Source organism: Balaenoptera ricei, chromosome 6 (genome assembly GCF_028023285.1).
Source record: "Balaenoptera ricei isolate mBalRic1 chromosome 6, mBalRic1.hap2, whole genome shotgun sequence".
In the NCBI taxonomy this organism is placed as follows: Eukaryota; Metazoa; Chordata; class Mammalia; order Artiodactyla; family Balaenopteridae; genus Balaenoptera; species Balaenoptera ricei.
In genome coordinates this window covers 123,206,567-123,227,506 of record NC_082644.1, presented here as the reverse complement: position 1 = coordinate 123,227,506, position 20,940 = coordinate 123,206,567, and the positions used below count along the sequence as shown (strand labels likewise).

Genomic DNA, 20,940 nt, shown 5'->3' with positions numbered 1-20,940 from the left:
AGCGGCATCACCTCCCGGCAGGTCCTGAGGAGACTAGGCTCCTCTCAGCATGAACTGGACCCCACAGTGTCCCAAAGCTGAAGCCCCAGGGGGTCCTGAGGAGACCCGGCTTCCGTTAGTGTGGACTCGACCCCGGGTTGTCCTGAAGCCTGGCCATCAGCGTGGACGCAACCCGCGTGTCCCAGAAGCCAAAGCCCCAGCGGGTCCTGAGGAGACAGGGCTCCTCTCAGCGTGAACGTGAACAGCATGATCTGAACAGACATCCCACCAAAAAAGATACACAGAGAGTAAAAGTCATACAGAAACAAGCTCAACATCATATACCATTAGGGAATTACAAATTAAAATCGTGAGATATCACAGCACACCTATTAGCACTGCTAAGCTCCAAAAATATGACAATACCAATGGCTAGAGGGTGAGGAACAAAAGGAGCTCTCCCTCATAGCTTGGGGGATGCATGTGCAGCCACTCTGTAAGACAATTTGGCAGTTTTTTCCAGAGCTAAACAAGTCTCACGTTGGGATCCAACAATCACGCTTCCAGCATTTAGGCAACTGCTTTGAAAATCTATGCCCAAATGCAAACGAGGATGCAATTATGCACAACAGCACTTTCATAATGGCTAAAAACTTGAAGAAATCAGGATATCCTTCAAAAGATGAATGCATAAGCAAATTGGGGTACATCCATGTCAAGGCGAGTAGAATATGCCACCCCAAAATATGTCTCTCTGGCATAAGGATTATTGGTCTGCTTTATAAAAAAAAAAAAAAAAAAAAAAAAGGGCCTCCCTGGCGGCTCAGTGGTTAAGAGTCCGCCTGCCAATGCAGGGAACACGGGTTCAAGCCCTGGTCCGGGAAGATCCCACATGCCACGGAGCAATGAAGCCCGTGTGCCACAGCTACTGAAGCCTGCACACCTAGAGCCTGTGCTCCATGACAAGAAAGGCCACCACAATGAGAAGCCTGCGCACCACAATGAAGAGTAGCCCCTGCTCGCCACAACCAGAGAAAAGCCTGCATGCAGCAACGAAGACCCAATGCAGCCAAAAATAAAATAATAAATTTATTCAAAAAAAAATCTCAGAAAACTGAGATTGCCGTTTTATGAAGGACATTTACAATAGAGAAGTCTCCATTTATAAGGGTATGTCCCTCTTTGCACCAAAAATAGAAGGATAATTAAATCTTAACTCTTTTCAATGGAGAAGTCCTGACTTAAATGTGCAAACAATCATACCCTTGTTTACTGTGCTTTGCATGATAACCTGCCATAACTGGCCTTCCCCCCTTCCCCAGCATCTTTCTTCTGTTTTTAGCTGAAGACGGTATTTAAGGGGATGGTTTTGGTCATTTCAGGCAGTGACTCAGTTTTCCGTGGTATCCCCCCTGTATTCAGAAGGTATACATGTTATTAAATTTCTGTTTTTCTCCTGGTAATCTGTCTTTTATTACAGGGGCAGGGGGGCCTCAACCAAGAACCTAGAAAAGTAGAGGGAAAATTGTTTTTCCGCCCATACACATGCAGTGGAATACTACTCAGCAGAAAGGAATGCACCATCAGCCTATGGAAATACATGGATAAATCCTCAGTATATACTGCTACGTGAAAGCATCCAGGCTGAGGAGGCTGCACACAGTATGACCCCATTGGTGACACTCTGGGAAAGGCAAAGCTACACAGATGATAAGCAGATCATGCGGTGGGGGGTTTGAAGTGTTCCATGTGACACTCTAGGATGGATACCTGTCACTATGCATTTGTCTAAACTCACAGATGTGTATAGCCCAAGGGGTCAATCATAATCTATTCAAATTTAGTTATTTAGGATGTAGGAGTGTGGCAGGATGGAATACATAATGTGACAGAGTCTAACTGTATTAGAAATATATGGAAACAACTCACTGTAGGGGATGGGATAAAAGGTGCTGACCTAAGTTACCTTTGGAAATGAATGGAATCTGTAGACTAAAGGCAAACTGGACCGTACATATACAGTGGGCTTCATTTTACAAAGTTCTTTCCAGGGTGTAGTAGCTAACAATTCTGAAACCTCTGCACGTGTAACCTGGAAAGGAGCAATGCATACATAACTGGCAGATGGTGGGAGCCAGGCTCCTTGCTGTGGGAGTGGGAAGTTACAGATAAGCAAGGGGAGAGCCACTGCCCTCGTAATCCTGGATCTGGGCTTCCTGGGAGGATGTTGACTGGCCGGGGGAAACACACAGATCTTCACGCTGGGAAGACCCTGCAGACATAGGAACTTCACGCCCCATCTTTCCACCCATACCTGCTGGAAACACTCAGCCCTCCATCATCAGTCAATTGCAGCGTTTAAGACATTCTCACGCCCAGGCAGATAAAGGAGCATGAGGCTCTTGCTTTCCCCTAAGCTGTCCCAGAATCCAGGCCCTGGGGGTGGAGCCAGGATGGGGGTTCCTGGGCCTCTGACCAGCAGGTGAGAGGAAGGAGGAAGACCAGTCCTGAGGACAGAGGTTCCCTCAAGTCTGTGAGCCCAGGAGCCCCGATGGGATTCATTCCCAGTGTGGACATGGGCGGGGTCTGCAGTGGTTCTGTGCTCCCCCTGGACCCCTCTGATGAAGCCATGGCAGCACTGGCCCCAGACATCTCCTGGCAGTGACTCAAACTCTGACACAGCGGTTTTACAAAGGAACACGAGAATGGAGCTGAGCCCCTGACGGCCACTCCTTTCTGGCTCTGAGTTGCTTCCAACAGGACCGCAGTCACCTGCACGTAGTCTGCTGTGACCTACCTGCCCCCATTGGCCTTTCCTCTCCCTCCCTGCGATGAGTCCTGTGACATTTCCAGCCTGGACCCCTCTCCCAGGCCAGACGCCTCTGTCCAGTCACTGCACCCCCATCTCACCTTGGGGGCTAACAGGGCACTCAGGGGACCGGGATCCTGCAGCTCCCCACACCCAGGAGCAGCCCCACCTTCCCAGGTTGCTGAGCCCAGGCACAGGGTGTAACCGAGCAGGACCCTACGGGGCCTTCCCAGGACAGAGCCCTCCCCCACATCCTCTGCTGTAGCTCCTCTCTGAAGTACCTGGATAACAGCATCTGATGCACGCTTCCTGAGTTGTTTTACAGATGCTGAAACCACCACCAAACGGAAGAAATTAACTACCTGATGATCTTGAACAGGTAGCCCCGGAACTTCTGGGGCCTAAGAATTTAGAGTGTTAACCGCCTGTTACCTCACCATCAACCAGAGAATTGTGCACCAGCTGATCTCATACCCTGCGACCCCCCTCCTTCAACTGGCCTTTAAAATTGCTGTGCTGAAATCCTTCAGGGAGTTCGGGGATTTAGAGCACAAGCCGCCTGTTCTCCTTGTATTGGCACTTTTACAATTAAAGCTGCACTTCCCTTCACCACACCCAGTGTCAGCAGACTGGCTTTACTGCACTCAGGCAAGCGGACCCAAGTTTTGTTCGGTAACACTGGGGTCTCCCAGGCTCCCACTCTCTTTGTGCCCCACTGACTGTCATCTGCTCCTCCAGAGTCTTGTTGCAGCAAAAATAGAAATGAAGTTCTCCCTCCCCTGAGAACAAGGAAAACAAAGGGAACAGTGAATAGGCTAGAGAAGAAACATAATCTGGCCTGAAAGAGTTAATCACTCGTTTTACTTTGTCACTAATTTGTAGTAACTAGATTTGTACTTTACACAGCTAACCTCACTCCCTGACAATATGTAATTTACCTCTGGCACCCATCACCCCTAACTCTGTGTGAGTTACATCCCCTGCCTCTCACTCCCTAACCTTATTATGTCCAGCACTTACATTCTATATGCCCCTCATAACAAATCACCCCCTATAGTCTTTGCATTTCAGAAACAAGGTCACCGGCCGATAAACCAGAGGCAAACGGACGCAATTACCAAACTGCCGGACCCCAATTACCGGGCGGCCTGATGCCAGCTATGACTGTTTTGAAATAATGCAAAGAAAAGGAGGAACACAAGACCTTCACTACTTTGATCCTCATCCTATACCCCGGACAGCGAGAGCCCCACATATAAAACCTTCCCTGATTCTCAAGGAGGGGTGCCCAGTTCTTGAGGCGCTAGCCGGCTGTGTCTTCCCTTCTGCCTGGCAGAAGAATAAAGCCATCTCTCTCTTCCTCCAAAATCCCTGTCTCCGTATTTCTGTTCGGCCTCAGTGCACAGGGAAGCCGAGATTTCGACAACAGTCTGTGGCCAGTTCCCACACTAATTCCCCTCTACACCCACAGCCCTGGCCCAAGCCCGATCCTGTGCCCGGTTCCTCCATCAGGCCCTGACAAAACTCCCTGCCCGCATGGTGTACCTCATATCCCACCCCAACGTGGTCTTTCTGAAGCATAAACAAGACTGTGACTCTCTCCCACCTGTAATCCCCCAAATGTTTCCCCACTTTCGCTAGGGTATCTGCTGGGAGAGACATCTGCCAAGGCCCTGAGAGTCTCCGGCATCCCCACGAGGCTGCTGGCTCCTGGGTTCCCTGACAATGAGCACCTCAGCCGGCCAGGCAACATGGCAGGAAACCCCAGAACCGCTCACCTCAGGAGGGGACTGGCATGGCCACGGCCTGATCAGAGAGAGCAGAGAAGGGCTCCCCAGCTGGGACACAGACTCTGCACGAGTGGCCTCTCCGTGAGCCACTACATCACCTCGTGTGACTTGAGGGAAGGAAGGACCGAGGCACACTTGGTTCCTAAGGAGGAAGGGATAGGCTCAGTCACATCCCCCCAAATTCACATGCTGAATCCCTAACCCCCAGGACCCCAGGATGTGGCTGTATTTGGAGATGGGATTTTTAAAGAGGCGATCAAGGTAAAAATGAGGTCACTAGGGTGGATCCTAATCCAATAGGATTGATGTCCTACAAGAAGAGATTAGGACACAGATAGGCACAGGGGGAGACCACGTGAGGACCTGGGGAGAAGACGGCTCTCTAAGCACCAAGGAGAGAGGCCTCAGGAGAAGCCAGCCTGCACACACCTTGATCTCAGACAGCATCCAGGACTGGGAGATGATAGGTCTGTTATTCAAGCTGCCCAGTCTGTGGTATTTGTTACGGCGGTCCTGAGCAGACTCACACGCAGGGTAACTCAGGGCTCAGACTGGACAGAGCTCACTCTCCATCCCCCTGTACGGGAGTTACAGGATCCTCAGGAACTGAGGAGGGGGTCCCTGAGGAGAGGCACAAGATAGAAGATGCCAGGCATTAACACGACTGCATTCGTGTTAAACGTGCCTGAAATCCATTCACACGAGATGGGTTTGTCCTGTATGTACGCCCACATCGGCACCTTCAGTCTGAACTGCAGATCTTTGGCTTCACCACCTCCACTGAGAGCATTAGCTTCACCTGCTGTGGACCGTCTCCTATAGGATTTCCAGAACCACAAAGCATCGAACCTTCACAGGACCCAGAGGCTGTGCGCTACCGTCCAGGTGACCCTCACAGCAGAGCCGCGCAGCTGCCCACCTGATCCCATTTCCCTTTTTCCTGTTCACAGCTACCCTGCACCTCCCAGCCTTCCCACCCCTTACAGCTGGGGCACAGTGTCTCATGTTACCAAGGGGGAGAGGTGGAGGTGGTGAGGGCCTTGGCCAGACTGCATCCTAGGACGGAGGGCATGATGCCCACCTGGTCACCCCACCCTGCTGGTTGGAGCCCTCACCTGGAAGCAGGGAGGAGAAACAAGGTGGACAGAGTCTGGGCCCTGCCACCCACCTGCCCTGGACTCTCACATGAAAGGGACAGAGACATCTTGAGCTTCAGCCCATTTTGGGGGGGACACTTTGTTCCAGTAACAAACCTTTGCCCTAAAAGCCAAGGTGCTTTACAGACCCCTCCCCAGCTGTCACAGAAAGTCAGACTTAACTTCATCACACTTTTCTCAAACCCCAGCTCATGCTGAGACCACCACTCAGCCTTAGAGTCAGCATTGGGCCCCCAGAAACCCTAAATCAGTGGCTGGACACCACAATGTTGAGGGGTCAAGTAGGAAGCCCATCCCTAAAGGTGCGGGTTGCACACGGCCTCCCGAGCTTCTTACACCGGTACATGTTGGGGGTATTTCAATCCTGACTGAGGACATTTAATGTCACCATTCATGTTGCTAATTAAGAACCCACTAGTTAGAGGAAAACCCTATCAAGATACTTGCTACACTGATGAAAATTTCTGAAGTTGGTCAGAGGCGGGGCATTTTCTCACATGCTGCCAGCAGCCCCCCACAAGGACCATCCTCATTGGAAAGCTGCTTGGACTGTGCGGAGGCGTCTCTTTGTGAACGTTAGCTGACCTCCAAGCCAGCTGCTCCTGAACTTTATCCACCCTTCCCAGGAAAGCCGCCTGACTATGTGCAAGGACCTCACAGGCTGGAGGAAAGGGCTTGGAGCCACCCCAGTGACAGCACACGTGCTACGTGGGCTCCTGCACGTCACACAGGACGGTCCTGGCCCCGGCTGCTCTTCTGGAAGCTTTCCATTCCCCTACCCGAGTTACCCCTCCTGTCCTGGCCCCACTGCCTTTTTCTCGCTTCCTCACCTCTGCCCGGGGACAACTTCCAGCAGAGCCCCACTCAGACCCGGCCACCCTCAAGGCCGTGGCCCCTCCCTCCCTCCCACCAGCCTAGCCCTGAGACTGCTGACGGGGCAGAGAATATGGCGTCAGGCACAGCTGCAGGGGCTCTTGCTGCCGGGAGGGGTGTTTATATTGACCTCAGCCCAGGCACACCTGGGGAGGGCTGGCCGGCAGGGTCAGGCTGCCCAGGTCAGCCAATCCTCGCCCCTCAGGGGCTCATAATTGCAGAAAACGGGCCTTGTTGTGCCGGCCAGGCCCAAGGAACAGGTGTGGGGTCCTGAGGGTCAGGATTGACATGGGGCTACAACTCTGGCTGATTTTCTAATCACTTTAACTGGCTCATGAGTAGGAAACAACTTCAAGAAGACCCTCTCCACACGAGAGGAACCCAGGAGTCAGGAAGAGGAGGGATGGTGGGTGGAGACAGAGGCCTGGTGCCCCGGCTGCAGTGGAAGCCCCCGGAAGACCAGGTGGACCGAGGCCACACAGAGTGAAGCCCAGGGTCACAGACCTGTCGGAGCTGCTGTTTGTTAGTTCAGGTCCTGCTCTGAGGTGCTCAGGGTCAGCTCTGACCAACAGGTGGGCTGGGGTGCTCTGCAACGAGGGCCACGTGCACGGTTCCTGTGTGCCCAGCCCTGCCGGGTGCCTGCCCAGGTGAGCTCCATATCCTGGGAGGGGCCTGACCACGAGAGCCCCGGGGGCTGCCGGGTGCCTGCCCAGGTGAGCTCCATATCCTGGGAGGGGTCTGCCCACGAGAGCCCCCGGTGGCTGCTGGGTGCCTGCCCAGGTGAGCTCCATACCCTGGGAGGGGTCTGCCCACGAGAGCCCCGGGGGCTGCGGGGTGCCTGCCCAGGTGAGCTCCATACCCTGGGAGGGGTCTGCCCACGAGAGCCCCGGGGGCTGCTGGGTGCCTGCCCAGGTGAGCTCCATACCCTGGGAGGGGTCTGCCCACGAGAGCCCCGGGGGCTGCGGGGTGCCTGCCCAGGTGAGCTCCATACCCTGGGAGGGGTCTGCCCACGAGAGCCCCGGGGGCTGCTGGGAGGAGCACGTGAATGAGCGTCCTCTCTATGCAGCCAGCACAGAGTTGCTTAGTGACTTCCCTGTGGGCGGTGCTGGGGTGAGATGAGAACCAGGAGCTACTGCGGGCCCCCTGAACCCCTATCTAGGTCCAGCCACAGTGACGAGGTCAGTAGGCGGTTGCTGGCTGCTGTGCTGCGTGAGGGAGGCCCCACCAGTACCTCTTGTTTCTTCTACCTGACACCACGGAGGCCGCCCCAGGACAGAGCGGACAGCCTGCACAGGATGAGTGGGAGCTCCTGGTGACCCTGCAAGGGGACGTGAGAGGGACGGACCAGGCAGGAGGGGAGTGGGCACCTAGGCAGAGCCGTGGGGCTTGGGGCCCAAGGGGGCATCTCTGGGTCTCAGCTGGGAGTGGACGGGCAGGTGGTGAGTATCACCCAGGAAAGCTGCTCTGGTGACGTGAGGCTGAACACGCTTCAGGGTGATATAAACTTCCCGGGTGACCCCAAAAACAGGATTGTGAGATGAATCCCAGAAAAGGAAGGTTTTGTAACAGGAATCTTGCTGAAGGGAAGGCTTGCAAAGTGAATCCGCCTAAGAGGAGGCCCTGTGAGCCAGTCCCCGCAGAGGGGGGACATGGAACCTGCTGGGAGCACTCATTCACCCTGGGCGGGAGATGGGCATGGACCCCACTTCCTGCTCCCACATCTGTGCTTCTGCGTAGGTTACTTGGCTTCTTGGAGTCTCAACTTCCCAGTCTGTTCATCGGGTGACAGTAGCATGGATTGACTAGTAATTTGCTCAGAACAGGGTAGAAAGGGGTCCCATGGAAATTCCACAGAACACCATCAGTATGGGAATCACAGTCCCTGTTTCCCGCAGGTCTGTCTTCAGGATCAGGAGAGCAAATCTGAGCAGACTTGCAGCAGAGCCCAGGGATGGGCTCAGTTTGGTGGGTCCTCCTGTTTCCTGAACCTCAGAGAAGGGAGACTCCAGTGGGTAGTGGCATGTTTACCCCACACCTGGGAGCATCTGGACCTCAAGTCCCAGCAGCCACTGAGCCCTATCAGCCCAGTATCTGGGGCCCCAGGAGGAAGGCGGGAAGCCTGGAGGGCTCAGGCAGGAAGCACTGGTGTGGTCATCACCCGTGCGGAAGCTTCCGAGCCAGTGTCCAGTGGGAGCTCTTGCCCTGCCCATGAGTTTCAAATCCACAGCACAGATAAGCTGCTAGCGGCTCAGTTTGTTCTCTAGACACAAAGCAAAGTCCTCAGACCCAGTATGTCCATGGCCCATGAAAAGACACGTCTGGTCTGGCACCAGGAGCTGCCTCTGGGTCCCTCCTGATTGGACGCCCAGCAGCCAATGTCACCACGTCATGACCGTCAGGTGGTGTCGGGCATGGGGGGACGAGAGCACACGGTCCAGGCCCACAGGGGACCATGCTGTCCACGGAACCAGTGTTGTGGCTATAGGTGTGCCCTCCACCAGCCACGGGCGGAGACCACCGTTCCCTTACACACTGTTACCAAATCAAGTCATATGAACCATACTCGGGCCCTAGCCTGGCTGAGGATCACTGTCTCGACAGGGAACGTTTCCTTTTTCCATTCTGGTTCAAATAGGCGAATAACGAAACCAAAGCTGAGACCGACAGAGCACAGGCTTAATTCAGTGGCCAAAGAATGGAGAAGAGGGAACTAAGTTCACAAGTAAACTTCTCGCCCACCTGGAGAGAGTGATTTAATTTTAAAGAGTAAAGACACAATCAGCTCAGTAACTGGCCACGGGGGCTGCAGGGGCCAAGGCTAACCTGAGCTGGAGGAACGTGGGTGCCTGCCTGGACGCTCAGAGGCCAAGGGCTGTTCTGAGACCTGCTTGGACACCCGTGCAGATGGAACAAAGGATCCGCCCAGTCCCAAGAGGGCCCCACCAGCCCTCAAGAACGCCAACACCAGACTTCCCTGGTGGCGCAGTGGTTAAGAATCCACCTGCCAATGCAGGGGACACGGGTTTGAGCCCTGGTCCGGGAAGATCCCACATGCTGTGGAGCAACTAAGCCCGTGCACCACAACTACTGAGCCTGCGCTCTAGAACCCGCGAGCCCCAACTGCTGAAGCCCACGCGCTTAGAGCCTGTGCTCTGCAACAAGAGAAGCCACCGCAATGAGAAGCCCCCACTCGCCGCAACTAGAGAAAGCCTCCGTGCAGCAATGCAGACCCAACACAGCCCAAAATTAATTAATTAATTAATTAAGAAAAAAGAAAAAAAAGGCAGCACCTGGGGGCTGGCAGACTGATGCACCAAGTCTTCCATCACGTCTACTTAGTATCCTGCATGTCAGGGCCATGCTGGACCTGGGGCTGCCCAGACAGAGTGGGGCCTGCATCACCCTTCCCAGGAGGGAGGGTGGAGGGAAACCCTGCATGACCTCTGAGGCCCTAAGAACCCTTGACTAAGGCTGAGCTCAATTTGAAACAGTGGGTGACCAGAGCAGACATTTCATTCATCTATCAATGAGAATCCAGCACTGGAGAAGCAGAAGACAATGGCCTCGCTCAACCTTGACGCTAATCCTGACATGGACCCTAACCCTGAACTCTGATCCTGACCCTAAGCCCTGACCTAACCTTAGCCTAACCCGTACCCTAAACCTGTACCTTACCCTAACCCATGCTCTACCCGCATCCTACCTGTACCCCAATTCTCACCCATACCCTAACACCCACTCTAACACAGAACCCTAACACCCTGAGACCAAAACCATGAACCTTAACCAATAAGCAAAACCATAACCATAACCAAACCATAAAATATATTCATTAACCATACCCATAAATAACTCATTAACCATAAAACTTAAACCATAACAGCAACCATAAACCCTACACAGCCCCAACCCTCACACCAGCCCCAGCCCTAATGCTAACCCTCCAAACCACTTACACCAAGCCAAGTCTAATCAGATTATACAAATACATCTTGAAAAAGAAAACTGGGGAATACTCTGGTGGCCCAGTGGTTAGGACTCTGTGCTTTCACTGCCAAGGGCTCGGGTTCGATCCCTGACTGGGGAACTAAGATCCCACAAGCCATGGGACGTGGCCAAAATAAATAAATAATTAAAATGAAATAAAACCACTATTTTAAAAAAGATTTTAAAAATAAAGGAAAAAAACAAGAAAACTACCCCAGTACAACTTATAAATATGAATGTAAAAATCTATCACACAATAATAGCAACATGAAACCAACAGAACTTTAAATGGATAATGCCATAAGCAAGTATCTCTACACCAGGAATTTCAGGTTGCTCAACATATTAAAAGTAAGCAATGTATTCAACCACAATAATGGTGTGAAGTAAAAACACATAATCATATCAATTAATGCAAAAAATCTACAATGAAAATCCAGTGTTATTTCATGAAAAACACTCAAGAAAGCAGGAATAAAAGGAAATTTGCTCAATATGGAAAAGAGTAGTACAAAAAGCCACAGCAAACATCATGCTCAACGTCAAAGACTGAAAGATTTACTCCTGAAATCAGGAACAGGGCCAGGAAGCTGGCCTTCATCACCGTTACTCAATAGTGTACTGGAAGTTCTACCCAGAATCTTGAGGAAAGAAATAAAAGGCATCCGTGGGTGAATGGAAAAATTAAAACCGTGTCTCTTCACAGAACATAGGTCACATCATCTTATATATAAAACTACCTATAATCAGCAAAGAAATTATTTGAGCTAATCAACTAATTAATAAGCAAAGTTATAGAACAAAATATCAATTCATGAAAATCTATCTTATATGCATACGCTGGCAAAAAATAATCTGAAAAAGAATTTATGAGAACAATTCCATTTTTAATAACGTCAACATCAATATTTAGGAGTATATTTAATCAAGGTACAAGACTTGTTTTTATGTATGTAAAGTTGTATGTTTGAAATTACTGGAAAGTCAATTACTTTTCAAAACATCATGTATGTCAACAGCATGCCAGAAAAGCAGAGAAAACATCAAACTTCCATATAGAAGCCAAGCCTTACCCAGATCCAGTTCACCCAAAGTCCACATGTCATTTAGAGGCACTGTGGGAAGGTTATATTAGGAGCCGCTGTCCTCCGTGTTGTGGACGACCTGGATATGGTAGAAGCAGTGGGATTTTTGAATTCCAATTTTCCACTTCATTCCACAAAAAAACTATTAGAACTAATAAATAAATTCAGTAAAGTTGCAAAATCAATACACAGAAAATCAGTTGCCTTTCTAAACACTAATAATGAACCATCAGAAAGAGAAAGAAAGCAACCCTATTTACAAATGCATCAAAAAGAACAAAATACCTGGGAATAAAGTCAACCAAGGAGGTGAAAGACCTGCACACTGAAAACTTTAAGACATTGATGAAGACATTGCAAAACACACCAATAAATGGAAAGATATCCTGTTCTCATGGAATGGAACAATTAATATTGTTAAAATATCCATGCTACCCAAAGCAGTGGACACAGTGAATGCAATCCCTCCCAAAACTCCATGGTATTTTCCCCCAAAATAGAGCAAATCCTCCTAATATCTGTGGGGAACCACAAAGGACCCCAAATAGCCAAAGAAACCCTGAAAAAAGAGAACGGGCTGGAGGCATCTCCCTCCCTGACGTCACACTCTGCTGAGAAGCTACAGTCACCAAAACAGTGTGGAACTGGCTCAAAACGGGCACAGGGACCAGAGGAACAGGACAGAGAGCCCAGAATTCAACCCACACGGACGGGGTCGGTGAATTTATGACACAGGGACCAAGGACACACCAAGGAGCACGACACTCCCCACGATAAATGGTGCTGGGAAAACTGGACGCCCCATAACTCACGCTGGCTACCCTGCACACAAACCTGACCAAACACCCAGCTTTCCACGCCAAGCCCTCCCTCGCTCACACGAAGACGGACCCCCTCAACGGTCAGTCGCCCACAGGAAGCTTCTCCCCACTTTTCCTCACCGTCTCCTCACCTTTTCCTCAGGCATCACCTGGGTCCTCAGGAAACCTAGTTCCCTAGTCAGCGTGGACGCAGCCCCACTTTGTCCTGAAGCCGAAACCCCAGCGCGTCCTGGGGAGACGGAGACCGAGCTCCTCTCAGCAGAGACGCTGAGCCGGGCGTCCTACCCGAAGGCCCCCGCCCCCGCCCCCGCGCCTGAGGAGGCTCAACTCCTCTCAGCTGCCCTCACAATCGAGTTCCATGGAACGAGCATGCGCTGTGGGTCAGAGAGGCGAACTCGGCGCCACCCTGTGGTCAGTGCAGGAAGTGCAGGCCGCGCCTCCCTCACAGGTCACTGGAGGCAGCGTGCCCTACTGACAGGACTGCTGAATCCATTAAACTGGAAATTCAAACGAAAATGGAGTCTCTATCCCAAAAGGTTTCTAAAAGTAGTTAAGGAACAATTAATTGGAAACCATTTGGAATGAAGTGAATGTAGATGCAAACTTTACAACTTATACCAAATTCACTCAAAGTTATTCAGAGGCAAATTTTATTTTAGTTTATAATTTATGTTTGGCTGCGTTGGGTCTTCGTTGCTGCATGTGGGCTTTCTCTAGTTGCGTCGAGCGGGGCTACTCTTCGTTGCGGTGCACGGGCTTCTCATTGCGGTGGCTTCTCTTGTGGGCGAGCACGGGCTCTAGGCGCGCAGGCTTCAGTAGTTGTGCCGCGCAGGCTTGGTTGCTCTGCGGCATGCGGGAGCTTCCCGGACCAGGGCTCGAGCCCGTGTCCCCTGCATTGGCAGGCGGACTCTTAACCACTGCGTCACCAGGGAAGTCCCCACAGACAAACTTTAAATACAAAACTATTCAAGGGGCTTCCCTGGTGGCGCAGTGGTTGAGAATCTGCCTGCTAATGCAGGGGACACGGGTTCGAGCCCTGGTCTGGGAAGCTCCCACATGCCGCGGAGCAACTAGGCCCCGTGAGCCACAACTCCTGAGCCTGCGCGTCTGGAGCCTGTGCTCCGCAACAAGAGAGGCCGCGATAGTGAGAGGCCCGCGCACCGCGATGAAGAGTGGCCCCCGCTTGCCACAACTAGAGAAAGCCTTCGCACAGAAACGAAGACCCAACACAGCCAAAAATAAATTAATTAATTCATCAATTAAAAAAACAAAAAGCTGTCTCTCAAATTTAACTTCCAGAATATATTCAGGAAAAACGCATACGCCCTTTTTGGCCAACCAAAGAAGCGGGCAATGCAAATCAACACTACAAAGAGGTATCACTTCAAATCAGAAAAAAGGACCATCCTCACAAAGGGTAAAAACCAGATATGCAGGACAAGGAGAGGAGAAAAGGGAGCCTTGTTACGCTGAAGGGGGGAATGTAAATTGCCAACGGCCACTCTGGAGAAGTGTGCTGTGTTTCCTGAAACATCTAAAAAACAGAGCTACAAAGCATAGGGCGCTTCCACTCATGGGCCTATATGTTGGCAAAACCAAAAATCCACAGGACGCAGGCACCCCGTTTACTGCTGCTATGTTTACAACAGCCTCGACTTGGGTAAAACTTAATAGTCCTTGGAAGGAAAAAATGGTGAAAGAACATTTCATACTTAAGCACAACGGAATATTACTCAGCCCTGAAATCAATGAAATGAGGCCAGTTGCAGCAACTCAAGGGGACTTATGTATGGTCATTGAGAGTGAAATAAGTTAGACAGCAAGAGAAACTTATCATAAGATATCACTTATAAAGGGAATCGAAAAATCGCCAACCATGAACTGAATTACAAACAGAACACCATCACACATTTACAAAACACACTTATGGCTGCTTAAGGGGAAAAGTGTGGTGCGGTGATGCATAAACCAGGAGGTTGAAATTGGCACAGATACCGTTCCATACACCAATAATGTAATCGCCAAGGCATACTCATTGTTCAAGTCACTGGACTCAGCACACTCTATTCACAGAAAAAACATATATCTGACTACTAGAAACTAGAAAAGAATTTATTGATGTCTCTCTGTAAGTGACTCAAGTGGATGTACAGCTCGAAGAAACACAACATTGCAAATCAGCTACACCCCATTATAAAAATTAATTATAAAAAAAGAAAGACAGTGAGAGAGAGAGGAATTCTCACAAAATTCAATCAGGGGCTGTGATGCAACTGGACTGACCACATCTACACTCACAGCTGAATGGGACGTAAGGCTGGACACCCTAACCCTAAACCCTAAACCCTAACCCTAACCCTAACCCTAACCCAACCCTAACCCTACCTTAACCCTAACCCTAACCCAACACTAACCCTAACCCTAACCCTAAACCCTGACCCTGACCCTGACCCTGACCCTAACCCTAATCCCTGACCCCGACCCTAAACCCTAAACCCTAAACCCTGACCCTGACCCTGACTCTGACCCTGACCCTGACCCTACACCCTAAACCCTGACCCTGACCCTAAACCCTAAACCCTGACCCTAAACCCTAAACCCTGACCCTGACCTTGACCCTAACCCTAACCCCTAACCCCTAAACCCTAACCCTAAACCCTAACCCTAACCCTCACCCTAACCCTAGCCCTAATCCCTAACCCTAATCCCTAATCCCTAACACTAATCCCTAATCCCTAACCCTAGCCCTAACCCTCACCCTAACCCTAACCCCTAACCCTCACCCTAACCCTAAACCCTAACCCTAACCCTCACCCTCACCCTAACCCTCACCCTGACCCTCACCCTAAACCCTCACCCTCACCCTCACCCTAACCCCTCACCCTCACCCTCACCCTCACCCTAACCCCTCACCCTCACCCTCACCCTCACCTGTAAAAACAAGGGCATCTGACTCTAATTCATTCCAGGAACACAAGCCTATTGAGGGAGAGGGGAAAAATGTACTCTAAGCTCTGGATGATAGACCAAAAACCAGTTTTAAAGAAAACTATGTCATTGCTATTTTCCACTCCAACAGACAGGTATAATGAAGGAAGGAATCCCCCTGGCCCTCCAGGATCTGCCTGGGGACCGAATCTGGGAAATTCTTATACATCAAGAGATGGCTCTGAGCTGAATTTCTACAAAACAAGAGTATCCCGTGCAAAGAACAACCCAGTAGAGTTTTGTATCCCATCAGCTACAGGAAGAAAATGGCTGCAGGCTACTGAAAGCCAGCAGCATTTACAAATTAACTCCCATGGCCTCTGCAGTGGTACCTCTGAGTTTTCTGTTTGATTCCCTTTTCTGACTCTCTTCTCAATAAACGCACATTTCTTAACAAAATGTCATAGTGGAAGCAAAACAGACCTTCAATTTTTAGACCTCAATTTATAAAACACTTAGAGGTTCTAGGGGTTTTGCTTTTAAATTCAAATACCACATAATTTGAAAATTGTACAAGTTCTAATTATTCAGTTCCAATACACCAAACACTGCAGAGGTCCCTCTCACCGGGAGCACCACCGATTCCACAACGAAAGGGCAACAAGGTGCCCTCCTCCCTTCTCTTCTGCCAGGGTGACCACTATGTGTTTAAATCCACGCCCCCTGGCAAGTTTCTAAGGTGCAATTCTGACACCCTTCCCTTTCCCATCCCAGCAGGTGGCCAAGGGCCGGCCGGGGCTGGAGAAGTGCAGTAACCAGGGCTGAGCCACCTGGCCAGAGTGGGGGTTGGCGGGGGGGGGGGAGTCCCAGCAGGTGAAATCATCATGCAGGATAAATCCCTTGGACTTCCCATGGGCCAAGGGCGAGTCTCTCAAGGCACCCGGCCCCTCTCAGGTTCTGCTTGCAGACATTGCGGGGGAGGGGCACTTGGCTGCTTAGAAAAACCGCGCACGAGTGAGCTTTACACCTGCAGATGTTCTGTAAAACGGGAGTGGGTAGGCTCGGGCTCGTCCTCAAAGCCTTTAATCCAAAGGCGAGCCCTTCCTGCTGCCGCCAGCTTACGGAGCTCCGCGACTGTACCAAACAGCTCTGGTGTAATTCGTCGTTCCTTCCTCCACCCACCACCACCAACCCCTGTCCCCTTACCTGCGGTCCGTGGCCCTCCGCTCCGCGCTCGGATGCCGCTGGGGTGCCAGGGACCCACGGGACGGGTCGTTCCCAGCCGCTGCGCGCTGGCTCCCTGGACCCGTGCCGGCTCGCGCGGCGCCGACGGCGAGGAGCCCCGAGGACGCCCCGCGCCAGGTGCGCTCTGGCCGGGACGCCCACTTCCGGGAGAGGCGCGCAGACCGCCGGCGCGCTCAGGTGAGCCGCAGCCAATGCCGAGCAAGACCCGCCCCGCCGGCGCCGCGTCCGCGCGGCACAGCACGATCTCGGCACTCCGGGCGCGGGCGCCTGGGGTCGGGCGTCCCCTCTCCTGCGAGCGCGAGGCAGGAAGCGGCGCCCCTGAGAGGCCGCTAGCGATACCCCGGCGCGCGGGCCCCTGCGGCGCGGAGACCGCTCCAGGCTGGCCTCACCGACACCAACGCCGCCAGCAGGAGCGCTTGGCGGGACTCGGCAAACAACCCAATGTTTTAAATGGAAAAGGGACTTGAAAAGACCCTTCTCCAGATAAGACATACAAATGGTCAACAAGCACATGAAGAGATGTTAATCATCATTAGTCATGATGAAATGCAAGTTAATACCATAATGCCATACCCCTCCAAACACTAGAAGTCCTAAAATCAAGAAAACTAAAAATAACAAATGTAGGCAAAAATTTAGAGAAATTGATACAGAATTTCCCATAGGGAAAATGAATAAGTTCTGGAGGCGGATACTGAGAATATTTGTACAACAACGTGAATGTAGTTAATGCCAGAGAACTGTATGCTCAAAATGATTTAAATGGTAAATGTTATGTTATGTGGGGTTTTTTTTTAACATAATTTAGCCCCTGCTTTATACCAGACCTCAGAGTCAAAGCTTCTCATCCATTTTCTCACTTTTACTTAACCTCCTAGGATCTTCACACTGCCATTTAGCAGATGAAGCTGAGCCTGAGAGGTTAAACTAAGTGACTTGCCCAAGGCTCACTCGGCCAAGTCTACACTGTTCAATGTTACTGTATTTACTGAGCACCTACTAGAGCACCTACTGAGCAATACCTCCAGCACCTGCTAGAGACATTGTGGGAGGACCAGGATGAACGGGGCCTGAAAGCAGATTACAAAAAATGGGTAGATCCTGAGGCCCTGCTCTCAAACACTGAAGTTTCTTGGAGTGGAGGGGGTAGCCTGTGTCACACTTGTGGAGCCTTTTATTCCACCCCACCCCACCCCACCCCCACAGAGGAGGGAAGCAGCTGGCCTGACACTGAATATTAGTTCAGCTGGGGAGGAGTCCTGGGGCTTTGAAGAAGGCATCTCCTGCCCCACTCCCCCCACATTGCCCCCTAGAGTCCAGTATGTGGGCACAAGCATCCCTGTGGCGGGGCAGGAGGCACATCTCATGGCACGCCTCTCCTCCCGCCCTGCAGTAGTGACGCTGTACCCATACACCCGCCAGAAGGACAACGAACTCTCCTTCTCTGAGGGCACCATTATCTGCATCCTGCCACTACTCCGATGGCTGGTGTGAGGGCATCGGCTTAGAGGGGTCTGGATTCTTCCCCGGGAACTATGTGCAGCCTAGCTGCTGACAGCCTGGGCTCTCTGGGATGCTGACCCAAGCACCGCCTTGAGTGAGCCTCTTGAGTCCCACACCAATGCCAGCTCCAGTCAAGACTGGACCAGTCCTGCATGCCTCCTGGGCTGTGAGCCGTGTCTGTTCCTTCCCCCCACTGCAGTGGGAAGGGGTCCTGGTAAAGACAGAGGAGGTACCAAGAGGCCTGCTGGAGACAGGAAAGAACTGGAAGCCAAGGAGTTTGGTGACCTTATCCACAGGGGACCCTTACGCCATGCAAGACGGGGTCTCCAGCTGCAAGTGCCAACTTTGAGTAAAACTCTGATGACCTCCTGATGTTTGCCCTGCAGGGCTACCGGGCCGAGGGACTGAAAGGCAACCCACTTGTAAGGCTCCCGCTAACTGAGCCTCCTCTGCCTGCCCTAAGCAGCAGGATCTCCCATCTCCTCGGTGCTCATTGAGCCCTCCACACTAGACCCCTGTGCCCCTCTGTGAAGATGGGCTGCACTCTGCTCTTCTGCCTCTTGCCTGCTTTGGTATGTATTCACTCTTGGTTCCCCAAGCTGCGCGCTCCTCCCAGAGTGGGGCCCAGTTCCCTCACTTAAGTGGGGCTCTCTGAGAGCAGAGATCACCTCACCCTCATCCCTCAGACTGCAGAGTGAGAGATCTCACTCACCTCTGCCCCTTCACCTCCTTCACAGCTCTGAAACACCAAAAGAGGGAGGTGGGCCTTGGGTTTCCACTGGCTCTGCTTTAAAACATCATGGCTTTCTGTTCCATACGGGAGAAGGGGGACTCAGAGGGCCCAGTCAGTGGGGCGACTTTGGTTAAGTCCCTGGTTTCTTGCTGCATAGACGAGGCTGGGGTGCGAGGAGACATCTTCGCGGGCTCTGTGAGGTCCCTGGCTGGCCAGACCCGAGCCCCGGGACAGTGTGCTACCTCATTCCACCACCAGGAGGTGTCTGTTCCCTCTAGCTTTTTTTCCTGTGGGGATGCTGACAGGCTGGGTGGGGGGGAGGGAGGCAAGGAGTGTAGTGTAGGGTCACAGCAGGTAAAGCAAGATCTAGGCCTGGGACGTCGGCAGAGAGCGCCACCTCTCTCCGCGGGGAGTCCGGTGCGGGGGAGGTGGGGAGGGGGGATATTTCGGGGCCTGGGTCCCCTGGACAGAAGACTAGGGGAAAGAGGTCATGAAGCCCAAGGCAACAGTTAACCGCAACGCGGCGGGAGATGTTCCTTCTCTACCCTGACAGGGAACCCCGTCCTCCCAGCTGGGAGGTCAAGGTTTTTGCAAACACGGCTGCCTGCTCAGATATGCGCGCCACCTGGGTGGGGCCAGACTCCGGAATTCGCTTGCCGTGGAACTGGGGGAGGCAGCCGAGCTGGGTTAACTGCACAGACGGGGACAGCTCCCAACTCCCTCCTCCACTCCCCAAATGGACCAACCTGGGATTCCGGGAAATCCCGGAGGGATATACCAAAACGAAAGGGAAAGGGAGTAATAAAACTAGCTTTCTCTTTCCCGACCCCCACCGCCCCACCCCCTCCCCGCCCGGGTGCCCCCTGTAGGCCACGTCCTCAGCACGTCCTCAGCACCTGTTGCAGGTGGAGGCGCACTTCGGTGGAGGTTTCCCAGGGCACCACCCTGGCATGGAAGGAGCTGGGCTCGGCCTTCTGCACCTCCTGCATAAGGCGGTGCATGGGGTAGCGGCGGCGCGGGAAGGCCACGTCGCCGCCTGCCAGCAGCCCCATGGGAAAGAAGTCGTTGGCGCCGTCGCTCACGTAGAAAAGGCGCTCCAAGTGCACGCCGTCGTGGGCCCGCTCGCGCAGGTAGTCGCTGAGCACCTGGTGCTTGCACATGCTGGCGGGGCAGCGAGCGCAGCTGTGCGCGTGGAAGGGCCGCAGCGCCAGCAGCCCCCAGGGGTCGGACCCCGACGGGTTGCTGAAGATTCGGCGGAACAGGCCGTGGTGGCCGGCGGCGCGCAGCGCACTCTCCACGCCAAAGGTGTTGGCGTCTGAAATGAGAATAACCTCAAAGCAGGCGCCCTGCTTGGCCACAAACTGCAGCAGCTCGCCCATGCAGGGGGATGGCCTCGTGGATGGCGCGCAGGTACCGCGGCCGCACGCCCTACTCGCCCAGGTACTGCAAGACGCGCTGCATGTACTCGTTCTAGAAGCCCTCGCGCTAGGTGGCACGCAGGTTCTCAGGCAGCCGCTGGGCCGCCGCGGCGCGCGCACGACGGAGTCGTCGCCGTTTTCGTCCACGATAGTCTCGTCAAAGTCGAAGGTCAGGAGCAAGCGCGGCGCGCCCAGCGCAGCCATCCCGCTGTCCTCTACCAGCTTTGTCCTGAGCGATCAAATCCTTTTGTGGTCACCAAAAAGAGTCCCTCAGAGGAAAGGGGGACAGGACCTCTGAGCTTCTCCTGCAGGGTGGGGAGCGGCTGCTGCAGAGGTCTGTCCCGGCTGAGTTTGCAGTGTAAAGACTGTGGAGAGGGCCTAGCTGAGGTATTTGGGCGCAGGATGGAGCAAGGGGTGCTTACAGGAATTGGAGGGGACGCTGTGTCTTATCCATCCCCGGATTTCTGGGCTCCGGCTCTCACGAGTCCCTCCAGTCCAGAGGGTCCGTGGATGATGTGCATCTGGGCCATTCCCTCCAGTTGCCCCCCATCCCCATGTTATGTATTTTTAACCACAATAAAAAATAAATGAATGAAGCACTGATGATACATG

At 52.7% G+C, this 20,940-nt stretch overlaps 1 pseudogene; it reads right to left on the bottom strand.

The window, feature by feature from the left end:
- Positions 1 to 19,788: 19,788 nt before the first annotated feature.
- LOC132368033 (phosphoethanolamine/phosphocholine phosphatase-like) lies at positions 19,789 to 20,597 on the bottom strand (annotated as a pseudogene).
- Between the last annotated feature and the right edge of the window lie 343 nt (positions 20,598 to 20,940).